Source organism: Mytilus trossulus, unplaced genomic scaffold (genome assembly GCF_036588685.1).
Source record: "Mytilus trossulus isolate FHL-02 unplaced genomic scaffold, PNRI_Mtr1.1.1.hap1 h1tg000220l__unscaffolded, whole genome shotgun sequence".
In the NCBI taxonomy this organism is placed as follows: domain Eukaryota; kingdom Metazoa; phylum Mollusca; class Bivalvia; order Mytilida; family Mytilidae; genus Mytilus; species Mytilus trossulus.
The window spans coordinates 179,819-198,302 of record NW_026963313.1 but is presented as its reverse complement, the minus strand read 5'-3'; the positions used below and the strand labels follow the sequence as shown (position 1 = coordinate 198,302).

Below are 18,484 nucleotides of genomic sequence, written 5' to 3'. Positions count from 1 at the left end.
ACGTTAACGTCTAATGTGATGTACATTCCATAAGCTAACTAGCTAAACTGACAACACAGTCAAAAATCCATAAATAACAAGCTTCTATCTAACCGAGACTTTGGGGCAAACAAGGTAGGTAATGTTTTCTCTCAGAGATTGTTTTCATGGGGATTTTGGTCTCGTTTTGAATACAAATGTCGCGTGACCTTGGCGTAAGTTGGTATACTTTAGTTATATTTAAAACTTCAAATAAATTACAAGTGCATCCACTTTTTGATTTTTTTTCAAAACTGTCACTATCATGAATTACTGTTGTCAAGTCAAATAACTTTATATCAAGCCATACTGATAATTTGGTATTCGGATAATTAGTGTATGACGTTTTTGTTGAAATTTAAATGAATCTTAATAAATGGTAAAGATTAAGGTTGAACGCATTAGAACAGTAGTAAGAGATAAGGTGTTACGTAAGTTCAGACATAGTACATCTTCAATGTTTGATATATTGTGTACTAATTTGACTTTTTTTTCTTTTCATTCAAATTTTTAAGTTTAAATCTTTCAACTACTGGACAATCCTAACCAGCTTCAACTTGAAATGTTTTAAAAGCACTAAATATTCAAATATTCATTTACACGCAAATTTAATTAAAAAGAATCCACATAGCTTTCAGGATTCTATAGAAATTAAAAGGTCAGATTGCTGGAAACCATTTCTGACATGTAACGGTTACCTACCATTAGGATGGGGAACAGTGAATCTGATATCGTGGAGCTACCACATATAGACCATCACAAGAGACTAGAACTTCATATAAAAAGGAGAAAAAAGGCATGTTAATAGATTACTCATTTTTTTTTTTATCAAACCAACTATTAAGTGTACATGATCTGATAATTTTAAGAGAATGCTAAAAAAAGATTTCATTTGGAGAGTTTTACACAATATTGCTTTGGTATACGTATTTCAAAAGGCATATATTTGAAACTAGAAACTGAAAAAAGGTAACGGATTTTGTACTTTAAATGTGTTTAGAATTTTTGTCTTCTTAATATAAGGACTTAACCATCAATAAGAAAATACAAAACAATTAATATTTGATACCGTTTTCTATGATAACATTTATAGATTTGACACATGAAACCAAATACCTCTGTCATGTACAGAAATGACTTCAAATCGTTTTGTTTGGTTAACATTTTTGTGTGTTTTGGAGGAGTAAAAATTATAATACAATGTTGACTTCTCTACCCTATTTTCGACATTTTTCTCTCCTTTGTTAATTTGATTTTTGACACATCGTTGTAAATATAATGAAATTTTATGTGACTGTCGTACAAGTTAGATGTTTAGCTAGCTGTAAAACCAGGTTTAATCTTCCATTTTCTACACAAGAAAATGTATATGCCAGGTCAGGAATATAACAGTTGATATCTATTTGCGTGAGGTGTTTGAGCTTTTCATTTTACCATTTGGTTGCGGACTCTCCGTTTCGAATTTTGCACGTAGTTCTATATTTTTTTATCTTATATAGTTCATTTGTTTGGACGACAAATTTATTCATTCAATTGCCATATTGTATATTGCTCTTCTGATTTATTTTGATAAACAGAACGCAATTTAAAGGACCATGGTAATTATATTATTAATCCTTTGTAAATAGAAGGATGTAACTTTGGGATAGATCGTGGATACTAATAAATGATGATAGAAACTTTAATTATCACCAATAACCCGTTTTCTTTGTGTATTCATAGCTTGATTCAACAATTAAATCAAGTATCCACGAAACCATAATCTCCCCTTAATCTAAGAACATTAGTAGCTACATGTCCCTTTTCCATTCAAATAAAATTAGCGTCTACCCTCGAAGAAGAAGCATAGGATAAATGAGTGGTCTACGTAATTCATCTACATTGTTCGCTAGCATGTCAACACTGATGTTGTGAGTTGGAACCTGCTTGCCGATGTGTGTTATATTTCGCTTTAGAATTAAAATAATTTCTATTTTTCCTATCAAAGGTTAGTAGTTCTCTTCTTCGTCCCTAGCCATATGTTAATCTATATTTTGAACAAATAATCAATGTTTTACATAGCAAACTTTTAATAATTTTTATTTCGGTCTCTTTAATTATTTCGAAGGTCTGACTTGTGTTTTGCTAAAGTCAATACAACAATCTAAATATATGCTTCGGTCCTACTTCTAGTCGTATGCGTATGGTTCTTTACATTAGAGGCCTAAAATGTTTAATTACTTTTTTTACCATTTTTTTAATTTTGCTCCATTTTCAAATTTACCTTCTTTTGGTGTTCAATTTTGCTCCATTTTCAAATTTACCTTCTTTTGGTGTTCAATTATCATTCACTTTACTTATATCGTAGATTTGTGGCGGGTTTCTTATTTTGTCATCCTAGGTTTTTTTTTGTTTTTTTTTAATAAAATAATGTCTTTATTGCACTTTTCTTTGCTGTTGTAACAAATTACTCGACCTACAGCAGTTGGCCGAGTATCCCTGTGAATTAGTCACTGGATAACCAGTGAATTTATTCAGTGAATTCATATATAAGATCATGGTTTGTTAGTTTTACAGTTCATGGTAATTACATACATTTTACAAACTATATTGTTTCATGATTACGGAAAGTGTACAGTTTTGTCCGGTTTTGTTTCTAAAGATTAAAACTTTATGATCGTTGACCTTTAACCTTATTGATGAAAACCGTTGAAGCTTGTTGATCAATTGTCCGGATTAATTTATATGTTTTATTGATACACACGAACAACTTAAACTTAAGTTAAAAATTACATGTGGTAAGTTTCGACATTGTAGTTGGAAATGCATTTGATTAAGTGATAAAGTGTGTATAAAAGTATTTTGAGACAAAATTCTGTACATTTTCACAAAGCATACTGTTTTGGTTTATTACCACGTGCTCAGATATATTGTCAACTTTTGCTACACAAATTCTATAAATGAAAAAAAAAATATTATATCTAGCTATTCATGATCATATGTATCTTTTTACATCATTTAAAAATTTGCTGTTTTTAGCATTAATAACTATGTTAATTTCGTATGTGTTTAAAAATTCATTTCTGAAAACTGCATAAGCGTCTATATCTTTTTCTTTTTGTCCTAGGTTTTTTATCGTCTGCCGTCCGTTAACATTTACAGAAGTATCCCCTTTAAAACATAGAGCTCATTGGAAACAAACTTGTCCACAATCATCAATGGGCATCAAGTTTGAGAAACCGTGTCCGATAATTTCACCTGTCCACTAAGATGGTGTTTTTTAATTAATGATATGAGCACCAAGGCAATAACATTCAAATATGATACTGGTTTTCGTGAGAAATGAGGTAATGGCATTAGGCCTCTTTTATGTAATGAACATGTTTTTATAATTGACATGATATTTTTGACAAGCTAATAAATGTAAGAAGTAGTCGGTGTTCTAACAGAAATTAAAGTTTTGTTCTGCTGCAAACAATTCAGGATTGCATGAAGATCGGTATAGCTGAGCATACAAATCATGTACAATAGCTGTTCCTCGATTTGCATCTGTCCTAAGTCAAGAATATGATGTGCTGTGGTTGTCGTCTGTTTATGTGGTTATTGAATGTTTCTCCTTTCTCGTTTTATATAAATTAGACCGTTGGTTTTCCCGTTTGAATGGCTAGTAATTTTTGGGGACCTTTATAGCTTGCTGTTCGTTGTGGGCCAATGCTGCGTGCTGAAGGCCGTACCTTGCCCTTCAATGGTTTACTTTAATAAGTTGTTACTTGTATGGAGAGTTGTCTCATTGGAACTCATACCACATCCTCCTATATCTAACTATAGTTGTTTCTTCTCCATGAACTATACTATTAATGTCGTTTTCCGTAGACACTGATAATCATTATCACTAAAATCTTTGTTGTTAACGACCATTAGTCTACCTGGTTTTTCGTTGAATTTTGTACATAAATTAGTCCGTTTGTTTTCTCGTTTGAATTTCGAGGCCATTTATAGCTGGCTATGCGGTATCGGCTTTACTCGTTGTTGAAGACCTCACGGGGATCTATAGTTGTTTAATTTCTGTGTCATTTTGATCTCTTGTTGAGAGTTGTTTTATTGGCAATCATTCCACGTCTACTTTTTTATTGACCAGTAGTCCAAAGCACGATGCCGAACATATATATGTGGTTATAAACGAATGTACTCTTGCCATACTAATGAACCCTGATATAAACTCTAAAAAGGCCCAGTGAATGATAATTTTAACAAATTAAAATTTGTGCTCATATCTTGGCTTTGATTTTAGTCAGTTCAATCGATGAAGATACAATTGGTTCATAAGATACAAAAAATCATGCCTTTATAGATTCATTATTATATTCGCTAGTGTTCCAGAAAATAGACAACATTGTTATATATATAGCTCGTCAATCCGTTTTCAATGTAGAAATGGAGAAACAATTTAAGGGAAATGGCATTAACCTTTAACAGATCGAGACTAGAGGCATTGAAGTCATAAAATTTTCGAGTCAGATTTTTGTACTCCTTAAAAAAAACAATCAAAATTATGGATTTCATGTTTTGAGCATGATTTTTGTGCTTCAAGCACTGAGGAACAATTTTATGACTTCAACTCCAGAGGCATTGATAGTGAGAATAGTCTCCTGCAAGAACAACCTTTATAACAAACTTTTCCTATATACCGTGATCAGATACGACCATTGTAAAAGCAATAAAAGCACTATTCATATAATTGCAAATTTATCAGTCTAACGATTTAGTATACGGCAAATTGATTCTCATAAGAATATGTCGCATACCAATTTGAAAACTATTGCAAATTTAATTAATTAGAAAAACTGATAAAAATCATAATCAACTGTCAACGGGCATCACCAATCAATATATGCATAGATGAAGTCACTGCATTTGTATTGTCGGTTATATTGCCAACTGTGGATTCATTTATTTTCTTCGGTATCAATTTTCGTGGATTGCTGAAAACTTTCATATTCGTGGATTTTTGATTTCGTGGTTTTGCCAATCTATGTATACAAAACCTATTGAAAATATGTTATTCGTGGAATTTTTGAATTCGTGGTTCACCTGTATCCACGAAACCCACGAAAATTGGTATCCAACGAATAATAATAAATCCATAGTATATGCATTTTTACGATAACCTTTTAAGTCAGCATGCACGATACATTCAGTAAAACTAGTGGTTAAAAGAATTTTGACTCTTTATGCTTAATTCTATATGTAAAACATACAAGAGGGAGAGAAAAGTAAGACTTATATACAAAGTTATCGTCAATTTGTACATTTTTTATTGGCTCTTATTGGCTAATATTTGTTTGATTTTCAACATGACCTGATATTAAAAATATTAGACATAACGTCATAAATAAGTTCAGCAATATTACGTGTTCATTCACATATGCGTCAAACAATTAATGAAATAGACGCACCTGCATTCATAATCGTGCATATATATAATGGAATTTAATGCAACTGTCATACAAGTGAGAAGTTTAGCTAGTTTTAAAACCAGGTTTAATCCACCATTTTCTCGGAAAATAATAAATGTACAAAGTCAGAAATGTGACAGTTTTTAATCCATTTGTTTCATGTGTAAGAGCTTTTGATATTGGTCTTTGGTTAGGGATGTGTTTTACCCGTAAACATACGTTTACTTACGCAAACTTATATTTCATCCACTCTCCCACGAGGTCTCGCTTGATATTTTTGCAGATGAGGTCAGTATACGACATAAAACAAAAATACATCTTTCTTTATGTATTTAAGTGGGTAGACATTGGTCCAGGGAGATAACTATTTAATTCAGTGATACATTTGTAATAGTCAAGTTTTATTAATGTATTTTATGCATTTACCTGAAACAGATTGAAAATAATCTATGTATCCTAGAGGCTTACAACATATATATGAAAATAGCAGTAACAAACGTACTGATGATTTAAAGAGTTATTTCCCTTGACCTAGGTCTACCACCTTAAGTATGTGGATGATACTAAGGAGACATTTACAATTTATAAATAGTAGAAAACTGAGTGTGCCACATCTAGGTTTTACTCTTCATATAATATTGACTATTCATTATGCATAATAAAATGAATATTAGTCGCACTTTATTCACTCTGTTGTTCTAAGAAAAGTTGCCCATTAAACTTATAACTGATATACACCTAACTGAAAATGAATCAAACATCTACAGATATTATTTGTAATACTTTCAAACAATAAAAATAAAATTTGATGAAACATCAAAGATGACATTACGAAATCTTTCATACTTGACAGTGGGTATTGATCAGTTAATAAGATATGCTGCTGTTTAAAATAACATTCTTGACATTGCATACATATCTTTATTAGAATTTGCATTGATATACTTGGTTGTATGTTATTAAAGTTGATACCAACGTTTCTATTAAAGCAAAATGTGGTTATCTTCATAATCTGAAGACGAAGCCACATAAACCACGATAGCTCAGAAGAGCATACCCCCTATTGATTTAGTAATAAGTCGGTTTTCATTATAGCTATCATATGAATCATTAGAACGATCAAGATAGTAGCTATATGACGTCATTCAAAATTGTGCTACGGAAAATTAGAATTTTTCTGAGTGTTAATTTTGACAGGAGATGTAAATTTGCATATTTTTTTTAAAGAAAAAGAACAATTTATTGTCGAATATCATGGCCACAAATCACATTGCTCGTAATATTGATATATTATTGATATAATGTATTTCATATTCACAATCGTTCGTGTTGATAAAAGTAAGTTTCAAGTATGCCAAAAGTGTCCTCATTGACTTTTAAGTGCTAAAAGATATTTTTTGCAAAATGTCAAGGATGACAATTATACGTAAACTCTTTTTCAGCAAAGTGAGTTTCATCGATAGACACTGTTCTATCCATCTACCACTGGGTCTATACCTCTGCTTGTATACTGTTCACTGTTAGTCCCCGAGGGTATCACTAGCCCACTAACCAGTACATCGGTACTGGCATGCAAATACTATTTTTTGTTATTAAATTTTGCTGTTTCAAAATGTAAACAATCATTTATAATTAAGGAATTATCTCCCCTATACACAGCTTCAATTCCTTGCAAGTCTTTGGTCATACCTTTTGCACCTTTTTGAATTATTCATCTTTTGAATAATCTTTGTGATTTTCAAATATTTTGGCATTGAGCATCAGTGAAGGGACATTTATTGTAACAATGTGCATATGTTGCAGAAAAAATAGTACCATTAACCGTTAAAGTCCTACTGAATATGATAATGCAATTGGTTTGTACTTAATTTTGATTAAAAAAATCATCAACATGCATATGTGTACAGTAATAATAAATTATAACTTGATTTTTATGCGTGTTATATTGAAGAGTGCTATTTTATTTTTTTAGGATGAATTTTAGAATTTCTTTGGAATATTCTTTTTTAATACGGAGCCTTATCGATCCACTTAAGTTATATTTGTAGTATTCATAGCCCCTTAATGAGATACTATTACATGACCACTTGTTGGAAATTAGATGTATAATGGTTGGAAACATGTCAAGGTCCTTTTTGCATAGAAATGATACATAGATGTTGTTTCAATAATGAAATAGTATTTAATAGTTGAAATTTCCTACAGGTCGATTAGTTCAAATTATTTCGTCGCCGAATTATTTTGCATTACTTTAAGACAGATTGTTCTCTCTCTCTCTCTCTCTCTGTTATCTTACCATTTAGAAACTTCTTTGTGTTTAACAAATACTGTGAACTTTAAAAAGTCGATCAAATGAAAAACCTGTCCGCCAGAGATAAGTGTTTAATATTGAGACATTCAGCATCTGGTAAATAGAATACGTGCAAGTAAATTATAAGTAAACCTAATATCATTGTAATACACAAATGTACATTATGTCGATACTGCATTGCAACGATCTTCGCATTAAATCCAATGGATGTTTAATATGTTCTAACTGATCATTAAGTTTAAGATGCATGACGTAAGGGGCTTTGACCTAGCCGTCAGTAACTGTGAATACTATAATATAAAATGTTTATGCTAAGTGTTTTTTTTGTTGTTTGGATGTACAAGTTCCCGGCCACGTCCAACCTGTGTTTTTGTTAGATGTATTATATTTGTATCCATTTGATGAGTTCTGCCTTTTTCAACTGATTTGTATTGTTCGTTTTTATATTGTACTGTTACACCACTAAATGGAAAGCAGTGTATGAGCAACACAAGCAGGCAAAATAGGTAAAAATGTCAAAAATTAGTGCACATCAGTCAACTTTGTGTTATAAGGAGATACCATTTGATTTTTTATGTGTGACGTTAGGACGAAGAGTTAAGAAGGCAGATGAATTACTTAATAAAGAAAAAAGGCAAGATGACAATTTATGTCAAATAAATTCAGGATAAAAATGTAAGGCAGAATTTAATAAAAAAAAATAAAATACAGGACTGCGATTACAACTAAAAAAACATGCATGACAAATTTCCATATCCAAGGTTCATGTCAGGTCGGTTATCATTATTGAAATAACCACTTGATGCAAAAGTTGTGTATACACACTAATATATATGTAAACAAACAAACAAGCACAATGATGAAACAGATACCCCAATATATGACTTAATAAATACATTAAGTGAATATAGAAGATGTATGGACATGTTGGCATTATCTTTGACTTACTAAACAATAGTCATATGTTAGGCGAAATGCCATTTTCTATGACGTTGTTGTTTATCTAGGTAAAAATAAAACAGCTGAAGTCATCAGGTATTTAGTGGTTCTTGTCCTCACATACTCCTAGGTCAGAACTTTTACCACAGTTGTAGATGACAACGCGGCAGAAACTTTGGCCACAACCTATTGGTGACAACGAGATCAGAACTTTTGCCAAAACTTGAGGGTGACAAACGTTAAAGTATGCATCATTCGTAGGAATTTGTATGAAAAACAACGCAATGTGTTATATTAGTACTTTGCGTAAAAAATACAGATTTTGAGGGTTAATATATGGGAGACGTATTTCTCCATCCCATGACAAGGGGAATAAAATTTCTTTAATTTTATCATCGAATGCTGACCAAACAACTATCGATAATTTAAAAGACATTGAATGAAATTTGATCTTTCTGACAATGATCAAGTTTTACGTTTTAGTCTCAAGTCATTTTTAAAAGACAAACGTAAAATCGCAAAAGAAAACGATGAATAAGGAAAGTCCCTAATCAAATGGCAAAATCAAAAGCTCAAACGCACTGTTGATGGTGGATTACACCATAAAGATTCAGAATGATACTTGATAGTTGTAGCATTTATTGATGACCATGTATCACGTGCAGGGTAAATTGCTTGTTAACACATTTGTATATAATATACTAGATATAATGATGATAACGTCAGTGTGTTGTGGTATATACAAATATATTTCATACATATATACAACAATAATTATCATTTAGGTCAAGATAAGGACACACAGAACCTTATCATTACACAACATTTCATCAACATACATTTCAATGGTGTAGCCGGTTTCTGATAGATAAATTAACCGTTATATGAAGGTACAAATATAATGATCAACGTCTAACGGTGTAATGGTTTTAACATTTCATTTGAAGTCTATTTTCGTTAATCATTCATTAAACCTAACTTGATGATTTATATCAATACCCACGAGTTGTTATTATACAGAATATCTACACTTTTTTCATTTCATTACAAAAATAGAAGAATAAAAACGTTTACAGTCTATGAAAGGCAGACAAATGAGGGGTTATCATCAAGAAACTACCATAGCATAAAGGGGGATTGGAGGGAAATTATGCTTCACGAACCTGACCCAATTCTAATTGTTAAGTTGTTTTTTTGTAACGTGCATGCCATTCATTTCTTTCATATTTGAAATTTGTAAGATTGTCTAATTGTACAATAAACTCGATTTTCCAATGATTGATATACATAAAAATATAATTGAAAATAGTTTCTGTAATTTCTAGATAATAAAACGGATATTGAGAGTAAACCATTTGTTGCTTACATCGGTAATATACCTGTCATAAAAATCATAAGCTAAAATTGATTCATTATCAGAATGAAATTTCTATGTAATGTTTAAAAGTCAGTTTATCTGTGTTGAAGGTTGTATTTTCAGAAATTACAACTATTTCATCTGCATGCAATTTATTCACTTGCAAAAATATTTCAGTTATGAAAAACTTCATCTGGCAAAGTTCATGGTTTACAATTATTATCATTATTGAGAGAAATGTTGATTTAATGTTTATGAACTATTTAAGTCTTAGCTTCTTCGACATTTTGACCATGAATTCAGTTAAAATTCCTCTTTATCAGATTAGGACAAGGGTTCTATGGATATAAATTGTTCTACCATTTGAATAAGATGCAAGGTTGACAACAATGCTTTTGTATTGGTTTCACATCATTTTTCTTTTCCTACTTTTATTTGTTTGCGAGTGAATTGATCCAACTTATACACCAATAAATTCCTTTCATGAGAAGTTGAATCTTATTATAACTTTCAACTTGTGATTATAAGATTTTTAAAGCTAAAGGCCCATGGGATCAAAGTTATTTTAATATTTAAATCCAGATTCAATAAAGCATTGATATTATTTGAAGTGAGGTAGGCATTGCTTACAATGACAATGTTTCATTGGTTCTGCTTCACTATTGCAACAATGGAATTATCTGAACTAGTTTCTTACTGGATATAATTGGTAGAAAATAGTTCTCTGCTTTGAATTACTTTATTATCATCTTAGCTTGTTTCGTTATTATCTTTATATACAGAAGGTTTAGTTTGGTTTAGATATTCATCAACAAATGCATCAAATATATAATATAATTTGATAAAACATAATTGATGCTAAAAAACTGGTATGTATATTATCCCATAAAAAACCAACTTTATTAACTGGTTCTGTATTAACCTTTACATACGTAAGGTTTGGTTTGGTTTAGATATTCTTCAAACAAATGTATCAAATATATAATATAATTTGATAAAACATAATTGATGCTAAAAAACATGGTATAAATATAATCCCATAAAAATGAAACCATCATAAGAATGGCATCGATTCAAGTAATTAACACAACGTATTACGGTAATGAAAGCATACATAAACAATCCATTCATGTTCACTTGCAATCAAAACAAAGTGTTTAGTTTTGTTTCTTTCAATATGTTCTTTGTATTAAAACAAGAGGTTGTGATTTGTTAATTAACATATTAAATACGAAATAATGATATATGTGCTATTTTACCCCTCTGTCTATAGTTATGACGTCATATATTCCTTTTTAAATATAATTGATCGAAAAGAAGTACACATGCAACGTTAAAACTTTTTTCGCATTAAATTTTTTGAGTTCGTTTTATTTTAATTATAAGAAGTTTTAATTGAGCGAAAAGAGTGCTCACGCAAAATGTTTTTACTGGCACTAGAATTGTATATTGAAGTGGAAATATTCTTAAATATTAGCCTTTTGATAAATTATGTATACATTTTTGTTATGTCATTATACTGCCAAGCTATTGTAATTAGTGTAGTAAAAGACTACTTTGGCTTTGGTTTTTACATTAAGATTGAAAACTTTCTCTTTATTTAGCGTGTCTGTTATATGTGTCTACTGCATATAAATGGGTATTATACATTTTTGTATACTTCAAGAAATATAACATTGTGGTTAGCTTGGTTATCTTTATTATTAGAGGAAGCAAAAGCATAATTAAATGAAAACACGACTTTATAAGTTCCCTTCTTCCGAAACGTCTGTCTGGATTAAACCTCATTGAAGGTAAAATATGTAAAAGAACCGGAACAGTAAACGGGCTATATGATAAAAATAGGTCATCATAATTAGCCAAATCAATACGAGGTCAACTTTGTCTGAGGGAGTCGAAACCTTAGATTCTTTATAAAATATATAAACTGATGATTTTAGAAAGTTTTGTTATGATTCAAGACAAGCAGTAATAGTAGAATAATTCCAAATATATCAGATTTCCGTAACATATTTCGTATTCTGTTGACATTTCATCTTTTTCACTACCCCCCCCCCCCCCCCTCCCCCCAAAAAAATTTCTCTTGACATGTTGAAGTATTGTTAACGTAAGAGTTTTATAGATCTCATCCCTTAAGATAGAGATAACAAAAACGAGGAAATATTGAATTACATGGTTTAAACATAAACATTACTATTAGTGTAACCAATATTTTATTTAAAAACAGATAAATAAATATGAACATCAACACACTACATGGATTGGAAAACAAGTGCCAAGTCAATTATATAAATTCCTCTCGTTACTATTATAATTAGTATAAGTAGAAGCAGTAGTAGTAGAAGTTGTCGTAGAATGATTTAAATTGCATAACAAACAAAGATATCAGGTGTCCTTAACCTTTTTCGTATACTGATAACGTTTATATTGGTTGCATAATCTTCTCCCCATTATCCTGGAATCGTTGCAATATGGTATTCGTCGATTGATTAATTACAGTCACCCCAATATTCATAAACGCCAATTTAAACACACATACAGGCAAACATGCACTGTTTGAACAACTTAAGTTCGTGATATCAAGATATATTTTGTGCTTTACTTTTGCAAGAAGAACGAGGAAATTAATCTGTTAAAATAAAATTACATGGTACCTGCTGATTTGCAGGTGCTTTTTGTTAATTATATCAATAACCAACTATTGAATATAATAAAGCATTGACCTTTATCTCTATTTTAAGAGCATGCTTTGAGTAAGATTTTTAATGTTCTCACATGCATTTCATCAGCTAGATCTATTATGTATTAAGTTACGTCAATTTAAAGGGGCACTAGCTGTCAAATTCATGGTCACCAATTTGACTCAAATTCTCACATTTGATTAATAACAATGTAAAACATTTATCCAATCTATCAAACGTTTAAAATAAACAGTTTACGGAGCATGGGGTAGATGATATGTAGGTTCGTTTCGCGTGTATTAAAATCCAGATGCCATCTAATTAACTATCGATTTGACCTCAGATGACCATATAAGCGATGTAAACACAAATAAAGATATGAATAGGTTAAACCAGCACGTGCAATTGGATTTTTATAGGTCTGTTTGATTTGAATTTATAGATTAAAAATATAAGTTTCTTATTGTTTTTAACCGTATAAGAATGATTTATGTGGATTAAATTAGTAATCAAATGATTTACCGTAGTTTCACTTTCATTGTTGACATTTTGTTTCTTTAAATAACCAGTTCACGTACAATGCATGCGTTGTCAGTCTCTAGCTAGGGGGTTAAATTGAGTTCACATGAATATCGGTTAGAATGATGATGACGTATTCACTTGCAAGTGAATCCGTCAAAAAATATGTATAATCGCTTATTTCAACAAAATTAAAGCAAATTGATTGCTAAAAGCAAATTATTATTTCATTATTCCAATTCAATTAATGATTAATCTAAAAAAAAATCATACTTTATTTTTGTATATATATCGTAGCTAGTGCTCCTTTAAAGGGTAGTATTAATAAATAAACATCATTCATAAACTATAAGATATTGCGGTTGTCGATTTTTGTGTTTACTAAGTGATAAAAATAATCTACATGTGTTAATAATAGAGACAATGATAAATTATAGTGGGGCAGCTAAGTACCGAAATTTGACAAAATCATGCAAATGGTGATACAATTATACGTTATTATCCTGGTACCTATTTGGCACAGACGTTCTTTAAGGTGAACTTATTTTAGAGTTGAAGTCAACATTTTGACGGCGGCCATCTTGAATTAAAAATCGACATCATTTTGTTTAATAGTGGAGCTTGAAAAACTATCCTAACCATTTTCAACGTAATATAGGTCATGAAAACTATATAGAAGGTTAACGCAAAGTGTTTTTGTTACACAAACAATAAATCAATTTTATGTTGGTTAAAACGGTCGTTTTTTATACATTGAGTATCAAAGCAGTGAAGTATGCTTGTAACAAAGAGAAAAAGAGAAAAAAAATCATGCCTGTTATAATTAGATTTGCAATTTGAGATACTTTTTACAAGCCTACAAGACCTACGTATTCCAAATAAAGTGTGTTCGTCGATAGAATGTTGCACGGTAAGGAGGCAATTCCTCAATACATTGTGATAGGAAGTTTCGGTAAAATAGCTCACTTTTTCGAGTTCAAAAATATGTGAATCGGTGTGGGTAACTATCAGAAATGTATGATAATGATAAGGTCGAATCAGAGCTCCGAAAAAGAGTGATTTTATAACGAGTTCATAAACCAAACCATTGTGGACAAGGGTTACATTTTCCTACGCTATATAAAAGGGTATACATTTTGAAAATCTACATTATATCAAAATAGTAGGGTAACAGAACCCGTGCAGCGACCCTATCAATTCCGTATTGAATTGCCGATCCCCCTAAATTCCCAGGTATTGTTGGTTCGACCCTCGATTTGCCATTTGCCATTTGCCATTTCTGTTCCAAATTTCAGTTTTTTAATTGTGGAATTTAAAAAGTGTGTTAAGGTAACAATACTTTTTCTAGACCAGAAAAGAGGGACAACACAGTCGAAAATTCGCGTGCTTAACTAGGAGGAGGAACAACTCAATCGGTGATACTCGAAATAATCCGCTACTTATTCAGTAGAAGGTATAGAATCAACCGAATCAAGAGATGGTTATTGTTTTTATCTCCTTCCGTTTTTTTTCAGTTTTAACGAACTTCTCCTTTTTTAATTTACCTTCAAACTCTCTTTGCTACTTTTGCAGAAGTGCGGGGAACGACCATGCTTTTAACACACACTTTTCCAATTTCTCAGAAGTCTCGACTTCCCAATCCTCTTCCACCTGAAAGGTAAAGCTAGCTATAATACCATGTTTTATCCCCATTTTCTACATAAAAAAATGTCTGTACCAAGTGAGAAATATGACAGTTCGTGTCCATTCGTTTGATGTGTTAGAGCGTTTGATATTGCTATTTGATTACGGAATTTACTTTTCGAGTTTAACTCGGAGTAAGGTCCTTATGTCATTTTACTTTTTTTTTTACAGTTTTCTTAAAGCTAGAGCCTCTCTAAATTGCAATGATTTTGGTTTATCCAAGCTTCTAATTTTACAATCATTTAAATTTTACAAATGCTTCTATAATTCTAAAAACTCATTTTGGTGGTTGTGTTCATTTAATAGTTGTCAAAGGTACCAGGATTATAATTTAGTATGCCAGACGCGCGTTTCGTCTAAATTAGACTCATCAGTACGGCTCATATCAAAATAGTTATAAACCAAACAAAAACAAAGTTGAAGAGCATTGAGGATCCTTTTAAAATTGAGAATGGAAATTATGAATGTGTCAAAGAGACCGAATATTTTTTGTTTTAGAGAACTGGTATCTTTCAACCTTTTGTATTCATCGACTTCAAATATCTCAACAATAAAACACATTTATGATGGCCTATCATATTTATGGTGCATATCTGTCCATATAAAGTACCCCAGAGCATTTTACATTGAAGAATATGCAAATGTTCGTCATTTGGTAGTCAATCTCCTGGGAAATAACTGACATTTCCCAACCTTTTCATCATAGTTATGTAGTCAGGGGGATTACAGATCGTTCGTACTCAATTATACAGTTAGCTATAGTGATATTATTTACTTATGTAATAAAACAATGGTCGGTGTTTGTTATATGTTGTGGAATGTTTTGTGTCCAATATCATAAATCAATGTAATTATTGTAATATTTTTTGATAAAATTGGTTTTACTAATTGGATGAAGGTGGTGCATAATTGATATGTATGTAATCGATGCAATCATTGCATTATTTTTTGATAAATTATTAGTTATATGAAGGTGATACCTAATATATAGTTATGTAGGCAATGCAATCATTGCATTATTTTTTGTTAAATTATTAGTTATGTGAAGGTTATACCTAATAGATATTTATATAGTCAATGCAATCATTGTAACCTTTTTTGGATAAAATTGTTTTTTATTAATTGTATGAAGGCGATAGCTAATAAATATTTATATACAAAAATATTAGTAGGCAAAATGTCATTTAGAGAAGGTGTTGGAAAATACCTAAGGGACTATCAAATTGTACAAGTCGAAAAGAAGTATGTTGAAAACTTAGAGAAAAGAGGCAATCATTTATATAGAGGATACTGTTCATTTTTTTTATATCTCTGGGTTGTTTCTGATTATTTATAAATTTTCAATGCAAATGTTGCGATTGACTTCAAGTACACCCAGGATATTTATTGAGTTAAAAATTATAAAAAATAAATTATCCCGAAAAAATCGAGATGATCTTTCAATGTTAACTGTACTCTACAAAATATAAATAAAAAAATCAAAATACAAATGACGATTATTATTAGGAATTCAGAAATGTGCCCTTATTGTTTTTTAGAATGTCTTGTTTGTACAGTACGATAACAAAGAAAGATGACGAACAGAAAAATAAAGTCTACAAAAGCAACTGGCAGCATCAAGCAAATATTTTCAAATCTTTTCCTGTAAAGTTCTTCTTTTATTATAAATAGACGGCTATTTATACAGTCGATGAACTTTTATTGCTTGGGTTTTGTGGTGAAATTGTTAGGTTCAGGTTCCATTGTAATGTTTTTTTTTATTGTTGACTGTCTTTTTATGTTTATGGTCATGATTTTACAACTTATGATTTTCGTTTCCATCATCCATAACGTGTGTTGTATCTTCTCTGTTTTTTTAATCTGAATGAATCATATCATCAATGTTAACACTTAAATATAAGAAGACACCTAAATATTGTGTTTGAGTTTAAAAATTATTTCTAAATATTTTCCTCGGGGAACATTTGGTCATGTTCAGACATTTACCCTCCAGTTTGTTCACAGAATTTCCAGAAATTAGATTGTTTAATAAATATGTAATGACCTTGTCTTTGTGGATTGTTAGACAAATTCACAAACAAAACTGAAATGTCGTCTCATCTGTGACATAACATATTGTGAACTATTCCTTCTCCTAACGAGGTCGATGTCCTTCCCCTTTTTCAAGCCTTACTCGTTTTCATGTTCATGCTCAATTGCGAGATTTGACAATCAGACAAACTTCTCTTGTGTCTTATTTCTCCGAACTGGACACATATGACAAATGATTGAAAGACTGAAAATTATCTATGTATCTATTGTTCAGTATCGTTCATCATTGGTTTTGTTAAAAATTACAGTTTCAGTTTAAAAGAAAAATCACTAGTAAAGGAGAAGCTAGTGCTTTGCTTTCTTTATATAAAACAAATGAAAATTACCTGTGAAAACAGTTAGTTCTCTTTTCGAGATTTTATCAAATAATCCTAGTACAAATTGAACCCTCAGTGGTGGATCCAGGGCGGTTCCGGGGCTTGGAAACCACCACCCCCTTTTTTTTTGCCGATCAGTGCATTTCAATGGGAGCATAGAGTTGGACACCCCTTTAATCCTGTGTTGGGAACCCTCAGTTTTAAAAGAACTGGATCCGCCCCCGACCCTTATATGATGAGAAATATTCTTAAAACGGGATTTTTTTTAAATATTGTGGGTGGAAATGTGTTTACCACAAACTTGTCAGTCATCAACATACAATGAAACTATTCAAATTGCATGTGACTTTTCAGTACGTGTTACTATTCCATTACGATGATAAGACTGGTAAAACCATTTGATGTTTATGACATGTGTGTGGTATTTAATGCAGCTCAGATATTCGTTCTTGTATAAGAATCATGACTGTGATAATAGAATATTTATAATGGGTTGTCTCCCATGTATAGTTTGCCACCATTGAAGTTGCCCTTTTGGGACTTTTTTAATTGGCGGATTGTTTTCCTGTTGCTACATTGCACACTATGTTTACCCACACCATATTAAAGCTTTTAATATTTTAGAGCGATATGGAAATAATGTCTAGAAGTATGTCTATCTAATGGATATTACATTCATGCTTTTTTATTGCACAACGGTCCATAATCCGGCTGAAATGTCAGTCTTAATTGGCATGGAAAGGAAACAGATATATAAAGCGTAATGGACATATGGATTATTATTGTTTAAAATTATTTACTAACAAAGATATCTAAAACTTTGCTCTCTAAATAAGATAGAGCGTATGGCACATAATGATATTTACCAGGGACAAAACTTTGTTCGGAATATTTTTGTTTAATCTATTGAAGTAATAAACCAATATTGATATTATGCAACGAAGTGCCCGCTGTGTCGGATATTCTGCAGTGTATTAATGACAATTCATAACTTGTTATATTATTTTGCATTACAAATTCGATAAAATATCACCGGCTCATGAAAAAGTTAGAGTATTCCGAAAGGAGCAAAATGAGTTCACTCAAAGCCATTACAAAAAAAGTTGTCTGCAACAATCACTTTATGTGGTATT

At 31.1% G+C, this 18,484-nt stretch overlaps 1 protein-coding gene across 2 annotated transcripts in view; it reads left to right on the top strand.

Annotated features, from left to right (window-relative positions):
* The window catches only part of LOC134701128 (cys-loop ligand-gated ion channel-like), a 38,726-nt gene that overhangs the window by 10,188 nt on the left and 10,054 nt on the right, over window positions 1–18,484 (top strand). The window lies entirely within an intron of this gene.